Raw genomic sequence first — 12043 nt, 5'->3', positions numbered from 1 at the left:
TCAAATATTGAGTAGCAATGTATTGGTTGAAATTAATAAAGCACAATTATTATTATTTATTTTAATCCAAGTGTTCTTTTGATTTGAATTAATATTATAATGGCCTTAATTTAAGGACATAGTTAATAATCATAGTTAAATTTAGAAATTAGAGAATTGGTATTATGTGGATTTCACTTCCATTTGAGGTGTTTCTAGAACATGTTCTATAGATGGAGAGCCTTCATGCTCAAATTTTAGTTAATCATTTGTATTTGCAGGATGCTCATGTATGTCACTTGGTTGCACTTCAGCATGTTGTACTTCACACCTCTATGCATCTGGAAGGATCCTCTCAGAAATACATTGACGATTGTTTCTTTATACATCTGTGTGACCTTGATTTTTGGTTTCTAGTTGTGCATCTATTACATCTATTACTTCTGACCTTCTTTTGACATAACTTTTCCTATTTCCTTGATTTAATGTTATTCTTTGTTGTTCTCTTTCATTTTCTCTATGTTACATTGTTGTTGACATCTAGATTGTAATCTCCACAATACTCTCTTTGATATTATCTTTGGTATTCTCTTCTAATTATATAGTGTCATGAAAAATATATGTTAATTTACTAATGTTATTTTTCTACTAGCTATGGTGAACCTAGGTTGATCTAATTCAAAATTTAACCTAGGTGTCACCATAGCTAGTAGAAATATAACATTAGTGAATTAACATATAATTGGGCTATTATATTTTCACAATCCATCATTATTAATATTCAATTTTCTAGATTTGATTGTGCAAATGATTTTTTATTATGAAAGTTTTAGATCACGCTTTTCTCCTCTCTTCATTTGCATAAGCATCCCAATGATGGATCACCTAGTGTGATCCAAAACATTGATGATAAAAAATTGTTTACATTCTCAAATCTAGAAATTGAATAGTTTATAACATATATTTGTAACAACACTAAATAATTTCTAATGTAAAATTAGTAATCTTCATTTATCAGAATGTATATATGCTTTATTTCAAGAATAATTTATTTAGTAGACATGATATTTTTTAAGCAATGAAGATTACAATATAAGTAGTTAAATTTATATATAATATTTGTATGAATGAAGAGAAATAATATTTAAAATGATTATATTTAAAGGATCCATGAATGGAGACAAACTATTTAAACTAATCCAATTAAAATAGTAATATAAATTAAAAATATTTATCTAAATCCATATACTAATCTTAATCGAAATATTATTATAAATTAAACTACAAATCAAAATAGTAATCATTAAATCTTATAGATCTTTTTTTTTTTCAAAAAGTTAATGAGAATAATTATATGGCAACATTTCCATCCATATGAAATAATATGAAAACTAAATTAGCATTAATCTAAAAAAATACATTACAAAATCTGACTGAACAATAATCTACACAAATCAAATCTTAATATATAACATGCAATGTACCTAACATACAAATGTAATTTTGAATACAAAACTATAAAGAAATTATAAATCTAATTAAAAAATTTAACATGCAACTAAATGCAAATAGTGTACCTACTATTCTAATTGCACCTACTATTCTAAATACAAATATTAATCTAAATCCAAAAATTAAAAATTAAAAAAATATTAGAAGAAGCTTACTTTGCTCTTTGATCTCCATCATTGATCTTTAAATTTGCAATGCTCTTCTCCAAATTGTTTATCTTCCTCCCTTCTCCCTAAAACAAATGCTATTCTACCTCTCAAAAGCAATCAAAGCTTTACTTTCAAAATCTAGTCTTTCTCTCCAAATCTACTCTTGTGCAAATGCAAAGGAAAATTGAAAGGAGAGAGGACTATTTTATAATTACAAAAACAACTCTTCATCTCCCACAAAAAGACTCTTCATTGTCCACTAAAAGACTCTTCATTGTCCACTAAAAGACTTCATTTTCCATTAAAAGGATCTTCAATTTTCCCTCAAAGCTCTTCTTTCTCCACTCTCTAATTAAAATTTAAACTATAAACATTAATTTAAAAAGGCCACCAAGGTGTTATTGTAAAAAAATGAAACTTAAACATCCATCACATAGTGGTAGATGTTGTTAACAATATTTATAAAAAAAACACACACACACGTATTAAACAATGACGAGTCAACCACCCCTCGCTACCCCATCAACCAACCGCACATATGCATGACAGTACATTTTGTTGATGTTAGCAGTAGTTGTTGCCATCATTCACAGTTTGTGGCAGTACTTGTTGTCGCTATCAACAATAGTTACTGCCGCTGACAACAATGATAGGTACTGCCACAGCTGCATGTGTCTTTATAAGTCTACGCAACATGTTTTTGTTTGATTTTTAAAAAAAAATTAAAATATTTTTTAATATTTAGAAAACAATTAAAATTATTTTCATATATATTTTTTATTTTAAAAAAATCATATTTAAATTAAATTACTATTTTCAATTTTTATTTTTTATTTTTTGGGGCCTCCTATATTTTCAGGCCCTATTTTGTTAGTCCTATTATTTCAGACTTGCCACTTGTCATCTTATTATTTGTTAATATTTCTTTGTTATTTCTTATATTTAATTTTAATATTAGTAACTCCTCTCATTTCTTTTTTATTGGCAAGAAATCTATTTTGACATATTCAACTATTGGACATTTGTGTTGCCATTGTTGGAGATGATGTTAGGATTAGGGTTAGGACCTAGGTTAAGGTTAGGGTAAGGGATAGGGTTAGTGTTAGGGTTAGGATAAAGCTTAGGATCAGGTTCAAAGTCAAGGTAAGGGTTATGGTTAGGGTTAGAGATAGGGTTAAGATTAGGGTTAGGGTTAGAGTTAGACATAGGGGTAGAAAAAGGGTTAGAATTAAGGTTAGGGTTAGGATTAGGCTTAGGTTTATAATTAGAGTTAGGGTTATATTTATGGTTAACATTAGGGCTATAGTTAGGGTTAGGGTACAATTATTCACATTAAGTAATAAGTAAAAATTGAAAGATTTGAAATCACTATATGGAGCATTCTTTTATTTAGGGTTAAGGGGAGGGTGGGAATTGGGGTTAGGGTTTAAGTTAGGGTTAAGGTTCTAGGGTTAGAGTTATGGTTATGGTTAGCATTAGAAATAGGGTTAAGGTTAGGGTTAGGGTTATAGTACAATTATGTGAGAACTAGATTTAGGGTTAGAGCTAGGGGTAAGGGTAGGCTTGGGGTTAGGGTTAGAGTAAGGGTTAAGGTTAGGGTTAGAGTTAGGGTTAGGGTTAGGATTAGATTTAGAGATATGAGTAGAGAAAGGGTTAAAATTAAAGTTTGTGTTAGGGTTAGGCTTATAATTAGAGTTAGGGTTATAGTTAGAGTCATGGTTAAGGTTAAGGTCTAGGGTACAATTATTCACATTACATAATATGTAAAAATTTAAATATATGAATTCACTATATGGAGTAAATAAATTGATTTAGGGTTAAGGGAAGAGTGAGAGTTAGTGCTAGGGTTTCATTTAGGGTTAAGGTTAGGGTTTGAGTTATAGTTATGGTTAGTGCTTGAGATAGAGTTGGCTTTAGGGTTAGCATCAAGGATAGGGTTAGTGTTAGTGTTAAGAATAGGTTAGGGTTAGGATTAAGGTCATAATTAGGGTTAGGTTTAGGGTTAGGACCTATAATAATGATTGAGTTACAGATAGATGTATGACTTAGGAAACATGATTGGAGAAAGAGTTACATTTAGATGTTTTATTAGGGTCATGATCATAGTTAGCAAGTGAGTAAGGGTTGGGATTTTAGATTACATTTATTATTATATGAGGTTCCCTATATAAAGGATTGAAGTTCGTAGGAAATATTTTCTCGTTTCACATGTCTCTTCAAGCATAATAGAGAAATATAAGGATTACGATGTTCCTTAAGTAGTATTATGATTTTCTTAGTTACATTTATAAATAGACCATTGGTTAATGATAATTATGCTTACCATAAATAACATTCAATGAAGGGATACTTACTGCTATTGACATAATGATTACACTTAAAATGAGTATAAAATGAATATTATGCTTTAGAGTAGGTTAATAGTCAGAAATGGCAAATTCAATTTTATACATAATTTAATGATCAACATATTAGTGATACATGTAATGTAAAGACTTTACAATTACAAACACAAAGGTCAAGGTAACACATTTTAAATGTTTGCAAGTATACTTGAGATTTTTTTTAACTTAATAGTGAAATTGGATGTTATTATTCTCATACAATGATGAAAGAAGAATTATATTTCCTAGTAAAATTATTCACATGAAATAATAAGTGAATATTCAAAGATGTGAACTCTTTATATGAACCACACTTCTCCACGATGATGTAAGACCATCACATATTCTTTAGGCATTAAAATTGTATTGTGACCTTTGTTTGTATAATGATCATCATAGACTTCTTTCATCATGTATGGAATTGCATCTACTTTTTCAAATGTGTTATGTACAAATCTGGCAACTTATATCTCAATTATCTTGACCTCTTGTGCTACATTCCTAAGAGCTTTGACCATAGCTGTACAACATGCTTTAATTAATCATTTTCACTTGTCAAATGTTGTCTCAGAAACATGATTTGAGCCTACAAAGTAGTTAGGATCATGTCAACTATGCTTGACTATGTATCAAAGGCTACCACGCCTGAAATAATTCATGGAAAATAATTTAGAAAGCATCAACACCAACAAAAAATAAGAACAAATGTATACTTAATCAAAGGGATATAAATTTGAAATCAATAATGGTTTTGAAAAACACAATATGTAACTTAGTATAATCAAGTATGGAGAAAATCAATGTAAAAACCATATTGCATTAAAATTTGCAATGAAAATTTGGGTATGGAAACATGATAGTATTATGATCATTCATTGATAGTATGAAAATATGTGAACATACTTTTCATCTATTGAGTAGCAATGTATTGGTTGAAATTAATAAAGCACAATTATCATAATTTATTTTGATCCAAGTGGTCTTTCTAATTTGAATTAATGTTATAACGACCTTAATTTGGGGACACAGTTGATGATCAAAGTTAAATTTAGAAATTAGAGAATTAGTATCACATGGATTTCAGTTCCATGTTAAATTTTTTCTGGGACACATTCTATAGATGGAGAGCCTTCAAACTCAATGGTTAGTTGATTATTTGTATTTGTAGGATGCTCATGTATGTCACTTGGTTGTACTTCACACTTTTGTGCATTTGGAAGGACCCTCTCAAAAATACATCGATGATTGTTTCTTTATACATTTGTGTGACCTTGATTTTTAGTTTCTAGTTGTGCATCTATTACTTCTAACCTTCTTCTGGCATAAATTTTCCTATTTCCTTGATTTAATGTTATTCTTTTTTGTTCTCTTTCATATTCTCTTTGTTGTTGATGATGATGTCTATGGTAATTACTACGATATTGTCTTTGGTATTCTCTTCAAATTATTTAGTGTCATGACAAATACATGTTAATTTACTAATGCAATTTTTCTACTAGCTATGGTGAGAGCTAGGTTAATTTGGTTCAAAATTAACCTAGGTCTCACCATAGCTAGTAGAAAAATAACATTAGTGAATTAACATATATTTGAGCTATTAGATTTCCATAATCCATAAGTATTACTATACAATTTTTTAGATTTGATTGTGTAAATGATTTTTTATCATCAAATTTTTAGGTCACACTTTTCTCCTCTCTTTATTTGCATGAACTTCCTGATGATGGATCATGTAGTGTGATCTGAAATGTTGATGATAAAAATTGTTTACACAAACAAATCTAGGAAATTGAATAGTAATAACATATATTTTTCATGACACTAAATAATTTCTCATATAAAATTAGTAATCTTGATTTATTATAATGTATATATGCTTTATTTTAGGGATGCTTTATTTAGTAGACATGAGATATTTTTAGCAATGAAGATTACTATATAAGTAGTTAGATTTATATATAATATTTGCATGAATGAAGAGAAATAATATTTAAAATGATTAAATTTAAAGTATCCATCAATGGGGACAAACAATTTGAACTAATTTAATCTAAATAGTAATATAAAGAAAAAATACTTATATAAATCAATATACTAATCTTAATCAAAATAGTATTATAAATGAAACTACTATTGTAAATCAAAATAGTAATCATTGCCAATAGTGGCATGTTATGATGGTTAACTTGTTGAGTTGTTATCCTTGCCATCAAGGTTCAAATCTAATGGGGATGAGGTCCCCCGTTTGTGGCCTCATTGGTTCATAGCTCTAAGTCAAAGTGTTTACCCCTCTTTAAAAAAAAAAATAGTAATCATTAAATCTATAGATATTTTTTTTTAAGTTACTAAGAATATGTATATGGTGCCATTTCCATCCATATGAAATATTATGAAAACTAAATTACATTAATCTCAAAAATACATTATAAAATCTGACATAACAATAATCTAAACAAATCAAATCTTAATATATAACATGCAACTAAATCTAAATAATGTACCTAACATTCAAATGTAATTTTGAATACAAAACTATAAAAAAATTATAAATCTAATTAAGAAATAAAACATGCAGCTAAATGTAAATAGTGTACCTACTATTCTAAATGCATATACTATTCCAAATGTGAATATTAATCTTAATGCTCAATAAAACTAAATGAAAAAATAATAAAAACATTAGAAGAAACTTACTTTGCTCTTTGATCTTCAAATTTGCAATGTTTGTTTTAAAAATTGTAATGCTTCTTTTCCAAATTATTTATCTTCCACTCTTCTTCCTAAAAAATTTGCTATTCTATCCCTTAAAAGCAATCAAAGCTTTACTCTCAAAATCTAGTCTTTCTCTCCAAATTTACTCTTGTGCAAATGTAAAAGAAAATTAAAAGGAGAGAAGATGAATATATAATTGCAAAAACAACTCTTCATCTCCCATGGAAAGGCTCTTCATTGTCCACTAAAAGACCCTTCACATAACATTAAAAGGCTCTTCAATTTCTCCTCAAAAATCTTCTTTCTCCTCTCTTTAATAAACATTCAAAATATAAAAATTAATTTGAAAATGCCACCAAGACATTATTGTAAAAAAATAAAAAATTAAGCATCCACCACATAGTAGTGACATTATTAATAATTTAAAAAATATAGATGTTAAAAGGTGATGAGGCCACCCCCCACCCCATCAACCAACCATATGTGAGTGTGGCAATACATGTTGTTGTCATCAGTGGTAGTGACTGTCGTCATTGACAAGCTGTGGTAGTACCTGTCATTGTTGCTAGCAATAGTTATTGCCACTGACAACAATGATAGGTACTGCCATGGCTGTGTGCATCTTTATAAGTTTGAACGAAATGTTTTTGTTTGATTTTTTTTATTTTTTTAAAATTTTATTTTTAATATAAATTTTTTTTTTTTTTTCATATTTCTTCGATTTAAAATAAAATAATTTTTTATTTAAATTAAATTATTATTTTAATTTTTTTGGTTTTTATATTTTTGGTGTCCTATTTTTTCAGGCCTTATTATTTTGGACTTGCCACTTGTTATCCTATTATTTAGGCTAACTATTATTTTGGGAATGTTTTTTTCTTTCTTTGTTGTTTGTTATATTTAATATAAATCTTAGTAACTCTCATTTCTTTTTTATTGACAAGAAACCTATTTTGACATATTCGAATGTTGGAAATTTGCGCCACTGTATAGAATGCCTCTCACATAATTATTTTTATATTAGATTTTATAAAAAGCAATATATTCTATCCAAAAAACAATTCATTTTACATGAATTTATGGTAACATTATTATTTATATAACTAGAATTGGTTTTATTTATGCCACATTCTTTTGTGTTTTTCTTTTTGAAATTTCTAGAATATAATTATACATTTATAATATTATTTTTATAATTTAAATACTTTTTTTTATATAGACCATTTGAACTTGATATCATTTTAACATTACATCATATGTCTTTTGAATTAAACCTATTCTCTTTCATGCCTCTTAATAAAAAAAATGAATTATAATATTTTTTAAAGTTCCTTATATTGTTATAATTTTGATACACAACGTAACTCTTAAATATAAGCCAACAAAAATAACAAGAAAATATTGCAATTCTCTTATACTTTAATCTCACATTTGATGGAAAAGTCAAACTAGATTATTCCTCATAATTAAAACTACCAACTCAAACTTATAGAATGAACATCAAACATCCAAGCTGTATTGAGGATCACCAAGCTCTTTAAAGATTTATGTGTTACTGTAATTGAGCACAAGATATTGTTCCAATTCTCTCTTACTTAATCCATCATTTGATTAACTGTAGTTACATAAACCTCATCAAGTGCCAACACATATGCAATTTCCAATCAATCTTCTTCAGTTGGCAGATCCATTCTTTGCATCTTGAAAATACGTACTAAACTATTTGAGGTTGCTACAAGAAATATTAATTCTCACTGAAGTCTCAAAAACTCTGAGACAGCTATTGAAGCATAAAAAAACATTTTTGTCACATATTTTTGTTGGAAATATTCTTGGCAGAACACGTGGGTTGTTTGGTAGAATGGCCCAAGAGATGTCATCTCATGAAATACAGTGATTTATTATTATTATGTTTCATAAATGTGATGTGCATGTTTCACTTTGAGATCTCAGGACGTGTGTATTGTACCCAAATATGATAACAGCTACAAAAGTACGTGAAACCCTAATCAAAATGATTCAGTCTTTTGGAATGCTAGGCGAACATGATATTCAAACCTACTTCACTAAAGGGATTATCTATTGACTCCTATTTGTATTTATCAAGATCATGGAAACAAGTTGAAAATAGTTTAAGATATAAATTTGGCATTGATTAAAAACATTATTCCAACATTTAGGTCAGCAATCAGAGTCAGCTGTGTTTTAACAACACTGTGATTTAGAATTGTGAGTAATAGGGAGGGAGTTCTTAAGAATTCTAGTCCATTGGCTTTTAACTACATAGTTCTAAATTAATAGATATATTTGTAATAAATATTATTACAATAAGTTAATGATTATTCAAAATAAATGTTTAAAACTTAAATTTTGTTTATTATCAACCTTGAATAAGTTTGCAAATTTATATAAGAAAATAAAAGTTATTCTATTATTATCTTTATAGAATTATAATATTATTTTGTATTTATCTATAATAATTTTGAGTGAATAAAAGTGTCATATAAACCATTAAAAGTTAAGGTAATGGAAAAGTAGAAAACAATTGTGATGTAGTAGCCAACACCTTCTTTTGAACTTATAGTTTATTGTAATTGTAATTCTAAATGTAATTTATTTATTAATTTTTTAAAAGAAATCAAAAATTAAACTTTAATTTTAATTGCAATATATTTTTAAAATAGTCTAATTCTTAACATAATAATATCTATAATTTTTTAGGATTAAAATAATTAATAAGTGTCAAGTTATTGTTATTCTTTTAGTTTTGAGAAATTAATTGTCATTAGATAATATTAAATATATATATTTTTATATTAAGTATAAAACAAGTCCAATAGTCAAAGTATTAAGCACTAGAGCAACAAATGTCAGATAATGGTGCAAGTAACTAATTTATATCAGTTCTCGGTCTGTTTAGATCATCTATTTAAACATCAAGCCACGAAAAGAGAAAAAAAAAACATCAAAATTATGCTGACTATTTAATCTACTTAGCCATCTAAGTTGTCAATGCCAAGTGTCCCTCAACCCACCTAAACTGTAGATCACCTTCTCTTATGATATTATGTAGGTTATTATGGAACACCACCAAAGGTATTGCAAGGTGTCTAGGTATAACACTGATGGAAATAATCGATCTTCTGGCTACTCTAATTTATGCACTATTCGAGATGACCCTAGCTACATTTTTTGCATTTTTGTTAGGTATCATTCTATTGATGAGGTCGCTTGTTCTCATTTTGTCCATATTTCTATTGTCAACTCTTTTAGGAATAGAAGCATCTAGGAAAATCTAATTAATAGGGGTTGGTAGAGGTGTAGGGTTGGTTTCTCTAATAGCACTGCCAAAAGGGGTTGAAGGTTCTTCAAGCTTCTTTCTTCTTCTAATCTATTCAAGCATCTCTTTTATGGTGCATTCTCCAACAACATTCTATGCGCTTCAAAGGGGATATATTTCTTTTAGGAAATCTCAGATTATTCTTTGATGACTTTATGGAACTAACAAGCTTTAATCTTGGAACACAAAAATACTTACATGAAAACATAATCCATTATGAGTCACTTAAGAGACTCATTAAGCACCCTTTGTCTACCTCTGAATATGTTACAAGTATGTAAAAGACTCATGTAATTTTTTTCTCAATGACTTTCTATCTAACCCAAGTTTTGAATCTTGAACCTTAAGCACAATTGAGTTCGAAGCTCAAGTTCACTAGTTCATTTTCCTATTGGGTTTGTAAGTGCAAATATTTTATTTCTATTATTTGAATTTGAACTCTAAACTAATTAAGTTCAAATTTTGAAATTTATCTCGCATGTCCATATGGTTTTCTAGGATTGGTGTTAACAATGAAATCTATTGAATATTGGGCATTTTTGAAACTAAACTTAGAACAATCATTTATCAAACTTCATGATTCATCATTCATATCTTTCTTGGAAAAGTTAATGATAGTTTCATGCACCTAGATTCCTATAACTATTGTCTTTGAATTTGAAATCTCAAACTTCTAAATAGTTCAAGGTTTCAGTTCACGAGCCCATAACATTCATAGAGATTGACAAGTGGTAGTACAAAGATGCATCAAAATCTTGCTAAAAAGGTTGAAGTGACACCTTGTGATAAATGATTGGTGTAAAAAGTGATGGAAACATTTGTTACGTGTGAAGGCAAATACTCTCATAAAATGATTTATTGTTCTTTTCAAATTGGCACTTTTGATATCAAGTTATGATGCAAGTATCCATTTAAAGGCTTTTCTAGACTACTTTCCTTTTTCATTATGATACTAGCAATAAGTTAACTACTCATCCTTGTATGGAGTCATAGGCAATTTGTAATAGAATTTTTTTTTGAAGTACTTGTTGTTTCTACAATACGATGAGTTCTTTTTACCTCCTCAATGGTTACAATTACTTCTTTCACTTTAAGTGAGTAACCATGTTAAACCTTCTCTATTATCATTTGTTCTTAACTAGTTTTTGAAAAGGATTGTTTAGTTTTGTTTCTATGGTTGGGTCTTGCCCAAAGTTACTAAAAGAAAAGCCTGTCACCTCCCTTACTAGTTTCTTGCCCACATTAAAGGATACCTTCCTTAATGACGAGGATATTAACAAGCTATTTTCTAGATTCTCAAAACCAAAATTTGGTTCCATTACCAAAAAATAGCTAATAGTGCATTGCTGTAAGCCGTCAGTTTTCCAAAATTAGTACTTTGCCCAAAATTGGTTTTAGAAAGTAGGAATAGATATGATGTTACCTAAAGATGCATTAGGACATATCTTAGAGAAGTCCTTATCTATGTGAACATGGTCGCAGTCATGAATTCTTTGAGGATTCCATCGTATGAAGAATATGAAGCTTGGATGGTCGGTCTTTCAGATATTAAATTTTTGGCAAACACGAACACATTTAACAATGTCATTGCTTAAAACTGGTTACTCAAAACAAAGAAAGGAGGGTCTCATCTTCCTAACCAATTAACAAGGGAGCACAAGATTCTTGATATAAAAGATGTAATTATCCTCTTGAATAGGGTCAAGGGAAATCAACATGCTTTTCACTTGAAGAACTTGATGCATTTCTTTGTCCAAGCCATCTTGAGTGATAAGAACAAACACATTGACTAGGCATAAATCATAGCAGATAGATTGCATAAAGAGCTTTCCCAAGCATCTAGAGTGTCTGATTTCTATATGAGCTCATACTTGTTCTATGTATTGGCATGTTGTAAAGAATGGGTTGGACTTCCTCATACTAGTTGGGTAAATGATATGCCTATATATGAAAATTTCCCCTCCTTG

Source organism: Cupressus sempervirens, chromosome 6 (genome assembly GCF_028749045.1).
Source record: "Cupressus sempervirens isolate cs-2001-9-10 chromosome 6, ASM2874904v1, whole genome shotgun sequence".
NCBI classification, from domain to species: Eukaryota; Viridiplantae; Streptophyta; class Pinopsida; order Cupressales; family Cupressaceae; genus Cupressus; species Cupressus sempervirens.
Note: the sequence above shows the minus strand (reverse complement) of the source record.